At 48.4% G+C, this 9,267-nt stretch overlaps 1 pseudogene; it reads right to left on the bottom strand.

Annotated features, from left to right (window-relative positions):
* Positions 1–6,549: 6,549 nt before the first annotated feature.
* LOC112394964 (40S ribosomal protein SA pseudogene) lies at positions 6,550–7,456 on the bottom strand (annotated as a pseudogene).
* Between the last annotated feature and the right edge of the window lie 1,811 nt (positions 7,457–9,267).

The following is a 9,267-nucleotide window of genomic DNA, read 5'->3' as shown; positions in this document are numbered from 1 at the left end:
TCTGTGGAATAACATTTTGTTTTGTTTTCATTTTTTTTGAATAATGTCTTGCATGGTTGTTTACTGGTCAGGCTTCTCATTACAAGGAAGAGACACACAGAGAATCACGAGGATATCTGGGCGCCTGGGGAGGCCGGGAAGACCACCCATTCGGCAGCCCAGTCACCCAGGTCCTAGTTTGTCCCACAATAGGACGTGCAGAGGCTCCACACAGGACCCAGAGTGTGGCCCCTCAGGGAGCGAGCGCCCTGAGCTTAAGTGATTTTTCTCCATCGTAGTTTCCAGAAGTAGAGTGTGATGTGCCAGTGGCTTTCACTCAGGGCACACTCATCTACGGGGCTCAGTAAATTAATTAATATTCATAAAGCACTCAGAGCCGGGCTGGCACATCCAGAGTGCTATGTAAGCGTTCCCTCCTGACCCGTCTTAAGGGACAGCTTTCCTTGAGTTCCAGCTTTTAGACGATTGCTTTTGGGTCACACACTGAGCCCTGGGCCAGTTCTCAAGTTTGGTGTTTCCTGTTTAATAAGTGTCCTTTACGAATGCTGGCACAAGAGAACGTCGGAAAACCCACTTGGGTTCCTTTTCTTAATCAGAAATTGTGTATGTGGCTGGCAGTAAAGCCTTGGTGAATGGATGGATGGGTGGATGGATGAGTTTGCCTTCATGTAAGAAGGGAAAGTAAAGGTGAATTGCATGAAAGTAAAGGAGTGTGCATGTCTGGAGAGGGCAAATTTTGGAGGATGTAAGTATATGCTTGTGTGTCCTTTGGCCCCTCCTCAAATAAGGACTACAAGATAGATGGAGATTTTATAGGTTTAATATTCCCTTGCAACGCCATGTGCTTTACATCTGGATAAAAGGAGCTATAAATCTCCCCAGGCTTGGGCTCTGCCTTTCTATCCTTCTCACTGAGATCTTACTTGGAAATACAGTTGAACAGTCAATGATGAATCATAGTGTCTGTGGAACAGCCCATATAAGGAACAATTTGCATTTTCATGTGAAAATTTGCTCCTCTTGGTGTTTTCAATTTACCTTTAGAGCCACATTAATTGTTGCCATAAACTACCACTCTGTGCCCAAGTCAGTGGGAGAGGGAGACTCAAGTGGTGGGTCTGCTTGGCTTTGCAGGAGTGGGAAATGCTCCCTTCCTGTGACATGGGGCTTATGAGACCAAGCTGGTCCATGGAGAGCGCCTCTTGTAGCAGCTCCCCCGGGAAAGGTTGTAGCTTCAAACCCAGCTCGAATTCTCCTCCTCCGTGCCTGTGTGTCACTTGGTTAAAAATAAGCTAAACACACCAGGAAAAATGTTCTTAGCCTTCTGAGTGTTCCTTGAAGAGACCCAACTTCTCTCTGTCTGGACGTGTAGCTGCAGAAGTGTTGGGAGGTATTGAGACTTCAATTAGGATTGACCTTTGGATGAAGGTGACACTGTGGGAGGGCAGGAAAGAAACAGTGCTCTTGATGACACTGTGGAGTCTCAATAACACCAGTTGAACCTGTTGAATGAAGGAGTAGATGCAGTCACTACATCTTTTTTAAAAACAAAAAATTAAAAATAAAAATAAGCTAAACATAAATTGCTCCCCTCCCCCTCCCCTCAGTGCAGAGGAGATGCTCCCTTAGGTAGCTGTTTCTCCCTCTCTGTTTCAGGAATTTGTTGCTTTGGTGGCAGCAAGCCTCATATGGCTCCTACAAATAGGGTCTTTGCTGGAGAATGATAGTCTTGGAGGAGCTCCCCTGAGGGCTGGATGAGCCCCCAAGCCCTCAGAGGAAACCATCATCTGATGGCTTGCCCCAGTGGTCACAGAGCCTTCAAGAGGCACCCTGTGGCCAAGGGGGACCAGTCTGCTCTGGCAGAAGATGAAACAAGTCAAATGAAGACAGAATCAACCCCAGTCTCGCAAAGTGGGGCTCATCCACTATAATACCCCCAGACAAGGACATTTCACAGTCTGCCACCCTCTCCTTCCTCAGCTTCTCCTGGCCTTCACAATCCAGAAAGTTCTTAATACTCATCAGAAACCCTTTCTTTCTGCAGTGCAAATCCATTTCCTTGCCCTGAAGCAGAGAGAGTCAATCTTACACTCTTCTGAGTTTGCACATCCCTGCATTTCTTTTTTTTTTTTGTGGTACGTGGGCCTCTCACTGCTATGGCCTCTCCCGTTGCGGAGCACAGGCTCTGGATGCGCAGGCTCAGTGGCCATGGCTCACGGGCCCCCCGCTCCGCGGCATGTGGGATCCTCCCGGACCGGGGCACGAACCCGTGTCCCCTGCATCGGCAGGCAGACTCTCAACCACTGTGCCACCAGGGAAGCCCCCTACGTTTATTAAACAAATTCTCAGAATGCTATCAAATAAGTTAATGAGGAGCCTTGTATAAGTGAGAATAATTTCTGTTTCTCTGTCCTAATTTACATTTGTACATTTCCTGAGGTTCCATCCTATTAAACTTTAATTTGCTCCCCTCTCATCCCAAACCTTTCAGGGGTCTGATTTTGGAGTTTTCTTCACACAGTCAGAATCTCTTGGGCTCTAATGGATTACACTTACGGGTAGGCAAGGTATATTTTGTCCCTGAAGTGATTTCCAGATGGGAAGACTGGTCTGAAGGAGAGGGCGAGAGTTTGGGTGATGGGAAAGCAGTGGTGATAGTTCTCTGATGTTGTTTATTTTAGTACTTTTTTCGTCCCATTTTGAAGCAGTTGTGGTTTGAGTGATTTTCTTCTACTACTCTCGCAGTTTCTGTACTTGTGAACTGAGGGGCAGGCGGTTAGGGGCTGGGTGTTCAATCCCACTCTCCTACTTGTATCTTTAAAATATACGAAGAAAGCATGGAAATGAGGAATGCTTTTGGTTCCTTGGAAAGGAGTCCCAGAAAAGAAATATGTTACATTGAATGAACCATATAAAATCACCATTTTTAAAGGTCAAAAATGGTTGAATATTGCTGATTTCATATGGTTCAATCCAGTACAATCAAACTTTGTTAATTCAGACTAATGCAAGGAAGGTTGGTCTGAATTTGCTGGAGTGCCACAAAAAAAGTCTGAATTATGAGATCATTTTAAAGACATGCAACCTTCCTGCACCCCAGCACTGACAGTAACAGAGAGTAGGTCAAAAAAATACTGTCTCTACAAGTCCATGGAGGGATGTCTGGTTAATAAAGACAATTTATAATGAGCCTACAAATATGTTGGGTAAAGGGTGATTTAATCTAAGGTGTGCTCGAGAATGCTTGCGAAGTTTGCTCTTTTAAGTAGCTTTAAATGGTTTCCTTCTGATTTACATATATGATTAGTTTCCTTCCTTCGAAGAGAGCAATTGGATGGCTGAAGTTTACTCTCTGAATTATTTCTTATTCCAAAATGGTGGATTCCAAATTAATGATGCTTGACTACTCTATTCCCAGCCTCAAGGTTGGACATTAGGTTAATGAAAATCAGTGGAGACTAGCTCGCAAGGATCAAGGAGGAGGAAATATACTTGACAAAAACATATGCGACATGAAAAGTGAAGCTGGTTTTCTTGAATGCTTCATATACTGACTCTGAAGGCAGTTTCAGAGGCAAAGTTCCAACAGTGTTCAGAGTAATAACAGCAAACTTGAAAGGAGTCAGCTGCATCCTACAGAACCGCTTCGAAGAGCAACGTAATGTGAATGGACAGATTCCAACGTTTTATGGTTTTAAAAAATGCTCTCATGTGCTCGTTCTCCTAGGGTAATATTTATTCCTTTAAAAATATTCTTAAAGTTTCCTTCTAAATGATAGCAATCTCTAGTGACATTTAAGTTTATCAGCAAGTGATTTTTATCCATCTTCTGCTTCCCTGAAACTCCAAGGGTATGCATGGATAGGTGGGAAGGTGACGGAAATAGAGCCGAGGATTGGTGACCAGCAGAGACAAAGATTGATAGGTTGTTTGATCAAATTGGGATTAGGTATAATCCTAATTTTCAGGAGTGTACCAGTGGTGTATGGCAAAGTCTGTCCTCACAGAGTTCCTTCTCTGGCTTGTGTGTCCTTCTGATTCAAGGGGGATATTCTCGAGGAAAATACTTCTTTCTCAGGATGAGTTGGTGTACATCCCACCTTACTTTTTCCTGTAATGCCCTCTTTTGCTTAGAAATGTCAAATAGGGCTCAGAGGAGGGGCAGATCTGACTAGGCTACTGGAAGGAACTGACTCAGTTTTCAGTTAACACGTCTCCACTAAAAGGGGATATGAAATAAAAACGGGGCCAGAAAAAAGATGGGTGGTTACTTAAGAAAATGAAACAGATCGGTGAGGGAATGTTTCTGTATGTTCATTGTGATTACACAATTCTATGCCTTTGTCCAAAACACGTAAACCTGTACACCAAAAAGAGCAGGTGGACTGGATGTAAATTAAAAGCAACTAAATAAATGTGAAACAAGACCAGTCCTTCGTTGGTAACCTGCAGAGTGGATGCCCTCGTGGTGAGGTCTTCCGGGCACCTCTTCCAGCGCTGCCACTGACCAGTACAGCGGGCCTGCCTCCGGCGCTGTGTCCCTGCCACAGGAGAAGGAGGGCCACAGTCTGAGTGTCCCTCTGGCTCTGCGTGAACTCCGTGGTGAGGAGACTCCATCACAGCGCCGTGCCCAGCGGAGCGAGAGCCCCACTGCTGCTCCTTGAATGAGCTTGATCTTGCACACTGCTGTATGAAGTGCAGATGCTCTGATCTTGTCCTTGTCAGAGTCATTCAGTCAGGCGACACTCACTGGATGTCTACCTTGTGCTGAGGACACGAAGTAGTGCTGGCACTTGGGCAGAAATAGGAGACGCAGCCCCTGGGCTCGAGCTCCTCCCTCCTTCAGTGGGGGAGGCAGCCTGTAAACAAATGATTAGAGCACATTGTAATTAATGCTAATAGAGGAGCATGCATACTGCTCCAGGGGCACGGGGGAGGGGTGACTCGCTCAGCCTCCAGCCACCACCCTCCAGCTGCTCCAAGAGTTCCTGTGCTTTTGGGCCTGAAGAGAAAGAGGCTTTGCCCAAGAAGGCACTGATGCTTGGTCAGCTCAACGCATCATCACACACACAGACACACCTCACACACATCATTCACAATACGGCACACAGATGCAAGACATCACACACAGACACAACACATACAGACACACATCACACACAGACACCTCACACTTCACAGACACACACACCACAATCATACACAAGACACACATCACAAACACACATCACGTACACACATCACACAGACACATCACACGTATACCACATACATCACACACATCACGTATCACACACACAGACCACCCCCCCAAAGACACACACCACAGATACTACACAATCACACACATTACACACACAGACACATATCACACACACACATGCACACACACACCCCGAAGACCTCCCCTTCTCCTATAGGATGATTAATGTCAGCCCCGCCCCCTCCTCCTCGTGGACCACAAGGGAAACAGCCCAGGCGCAGCTTGAGTTGGTAACGCCCCTGGTGGGTTGGGTGGTGGTTGTGGGTGAATTCCTGCATCTCACTACGATCCTTCCTAGTGCCTTTTCCTCACAGGCCGCAGCAGTCTAGGCTGCCCGACAGTCACCATGGCAACGGTCTTCCTTGCCATCTTCTATAGTGCAGGGGCTTCCTTGCCAGAGTACTGGCCCCTGACCAGCGCCTAGCCAAGCCGCAGGCTCTGTGTCCGCCTCTCTGGGTTGTTTCAAGGCCTTAATTTTTGTGCCAGGTATCAACAGTGGACTGGAGCACGTGGAGCTCTGCTTGTCCAGGCCTGATCCCTCAGCTTCCTGTTCAGTTTCAGGAGCTGCTGACAGTAGCTGCTCTGACACAAGGTGACTGAAGAGGTCCTGAATGTTCAGACTGTCAGCTGCCAAGGACAAGGTGGCCACGCCAAAGAGATGAGCTGGGAGCTAGTGCTGGACAAATTAGAGCATGTTGATTGCAGGGTAACCGGGACGGCAAAGAGACTGATGTGAGGAGTGAACGAAGGAGCCAGTGATGCAGGGATGCACAGACTGAAGGAGAGAAGTATCACAGGGAACAGCCCCACTGACCAGGTATTGTACAGAAAAGGGAGCAGAAGCAGTCTGTGGGGCGTCTTTAGTATCTCTTGGGCCAAATGATGGGTAGAGAAAAGGCCACAGAAATTGCTTCTCCTTCCTCATGCTTCTGAAAAGTCTCCTAAGCCTTTCAAAGGTGAAGGCGCTGCCTTTGAGGAAGTGAGCTCCTTGTCAATGCAGATAATCAAACAGAGGCTAGGCGGCCATTGGGTGGGCATTCAAGTATGGGATGCACCTTAACTGTCTCATCCAAACCTGACTGGTCTTGCCATTGTCCTGCGAGTAGCTGTGACGCCCATGGTGCCCACTTTCTTACCTGTGAAATGAGGGGTGGGACCAGAGCATGACTCAGACCTCTGTATGTTTCACAGCCCTGTGTTCAGATCCCCCCTTTTTTTTTTTTTTTAAAGAAACTGTTTATTTTTCATCAACCTATTTCCGTTTTAAGAGTTTGTGGAAGAACAGTTTAAGACCACTCAGTGGTTGTTCCTACCCACTCAGTGACCTGAGCCGTGGCAGGCTGAGCACTCCAGTCTTCAGTGGGGAACTGCTGAACAGGCACAGAGGGCACCTGCACACCTTCGGACCAGTCCGCTGCCTCAGGCTGAGGAGCAGGGAGCTCAGGAGGTGGGGCGGTCCATTCGCCCTGAAATTCCTCCTTGGTCACAGCCTTCTCAGCTGCCGCCTGCTCTTCCATTTCAGTCTCTTCAGGATCTCTGTAGAAGTAGAGATCAGGCATGACCTCCCATGGGTGTTCACGGAAGATGGTGCCACGCACGCGCAGAACTTCCCGGGCAAGCATCCACCACATCAGACCCACTGAATGAGCTCCCTTGTTGTTGCATGGGATGGCAATGTCCACATACCACAGAGGAGAGTCTGTGTTACACAGAGCAATGGTAGGCAGGTTAACGTAAGAGGCCTCTGGGAGAGGCTGGTGGTCAGCCCTCGGATCAGTAACCACCGACCAGAAGTCTTGGCTCCCAGAAGCCTGCCTGGATCTGGTTAGTGAAGATGCCAGGAGAGAAGCAGCCAGCAATAGGAGTGGCTCCAGTGGCAGCAGCAAACTTCAGCACAGCTCGCTGGCCGGTATTCCTGGAGGATAGGACACTGACATCAGCTGGGTTTTCAGTGGCAACAATGGCACGAGCTGCCAACAGAAGCGTCTCCCAGGTTCTCTTCAGATTTATGATGTAGATGCCATCACTTTTCCTTTTGTAGACGTACTGTTCCATTTGGAAGTCAAGGTTGGTGCCACCTAAGTGGGTTCCTGCTGCAAGGAATTTGAGGACATCCTCCTCCTTCATTTGCAGGACATCAAGGGCTCCGGACATTGTGAAAGTTTCCCTTTAAGTTACGACGGGAATCCAGGACAAAGCCGTATGGACCCCTATCTGGCACGGAAAGCAGATCCCATTTTTTAAACCTGATTCTGACTACATGACACCTCATTTTATAGGTTTAAAGCACTTGCTATTGTTCTGAGCACTTTCCTGTTCATGATCTTATGATCTCTTCCCCATTGCTCTCTGAAGTACATAGAGCCGATATGATCACAGAGGCAGGGAAGGTTCTGCCTTCTGGAGGCTACCAGTAAGTTAGCAGTAGAGCCAATGCAGAGGCCAGGTCTTGGGTGTGCCAGCCCACCGTCCATTCTTGCCCATGGCATGTTCACTGGGCAGATGAGCCCGTGGAGAGGGGTTATCAGCAGTACCGTGAAAATAAAAAAAATAAAAGTCTGGCTGTCGGTTGCTTTCAACTTTGAGTTTGCTGCTAAACTCCGAGACACAAAGTTGCTAACTATATGTGTGTGAATACATGGGTTATGTAAAAGTGATTTGTGCCCATGGATCTGGGTGGGGTATAAGTTGAATAATAAAAGTGTCTAATAAGCCTGAACTGGTCTCCCTTAAAACTTGTGGCAGTGCTGAGAAGGGAGGGGCTGGCTACTGGGTCGGCTTGGTATTGCATCCAAGCTGGAAATTCAACAGGCGTATGGAAACATCAAATAAGATCTCACCGCTCTAATTCTTAACTCAGGCCCCTGGGGAATAATGCATCCAGTGCAACAACCCATTATCCCTGTGTGCTATTGTAAGTCCCCTTTCTCTACCTTTTTAAAAATCACTGTCTCTTTCTTTTTTTTTTTTTTTGTGGTACACGGCCCTCTCACTGTTGTGGCCTCTCCCGTTGCGGAGCACAGGCTCCAGACACGCACGCTCAGCGGCCATGGCTCACGGGCCCAGCCGCTCCGCGGCATGTGGGATCTTCCCGGACAGGGGCACGAACCCCTGTCCCCTGCATCGGCAGGCGGACTCTCAACCACTGCGCCACCAGGGAAGCCCTGTCTCTTTCTTTTAATAAATCCAACCAGAGCAATGAACGCAAATGTGAAACCGTACAGTATATGTGTATCTGCTGGACTCGTCAATGGATGATGGCTTTGCCCGTGGGAAACTCTCCGCGCTGACCTAACCTTTGTCTCCAGGTGAACTGGCATAATGATGAATCTTGCAGCACCCTACTCTTTCTTTCCAGGGGCTCCGATGACCTTTCCTCTTCTTCACCAGCTCTTGGTAAAGTGGGAGGAAGGGCACAGCCCTCCGGTTCCGCTTAGGGTTTGTAACCTGAAGCCTGAGGCTTGTTCACCTGTGTGATGTAGGGACAGTGACTCAAGGGTCGAAGGAAGAGAAACAGGTGATGGAAGGAGGAGACTCACCAGGCAGGCCAGCCGTCTTGCCTTTGGGAGGGGCCAGAGGTCTTTGGGAACAGGTGGGACTATGGTCCAAGCTGGACTCGGGGCGGGGGAGGGGGGCAGCCTCAGTGGTGGTGGTGGAGAATCCGCACATCTGGGAGGCCACGGAGTCCCAGACACAGTGTTGAGGAGCCTTGAGGTCCTGGTCCTTCCTCAGGATTTGTGTTGCATCTACTCACCTTAGATGCTGGAAAAGTTGGGGCGGGTGGCAGAAGGTGAGCTGCTGGGGAGACAGAGGTGCTCTGGCTTGGTGGGACTGTCCTACTGGCCTAAGCAAAGCCCAGGAATGCTGTCTTCACTCTGCTCACTAAAGCTCTGGCTTCTTTTCCTAGTCAGAGCCATACAGGGTAATCTGGTCATCCCTGCAATCATCCTTACATTGACGAGGTCACTGCTGCAGCTCCCCTCCCAGATGGCCTTTCAATGTCT

Source organism: Neophocaena asiaeorientalis, unplaced genomic scaffold (genome assembly GCF_003031525.2).
Source record: "Neophocaena asiaeorientalis asiaeorientalis breed wild unplaced genomic scaffold, Neophocaena_asiaeorientalis_V1.1 scaffold364, whole genome shotgun sequence".
Taxonomy (NCBI): domain Eukaryota; kingdom Metazoa; phylum Chordata; class Mammalia; order Artiodactyla; family Phocoenidae; genus Neophocaena; species Neophocaena asiaeorientalis.
Note: the sequence above shows the minus strand (reverse complement) of the source record. Positions and strands in the feature narration are given on the sequence as shown.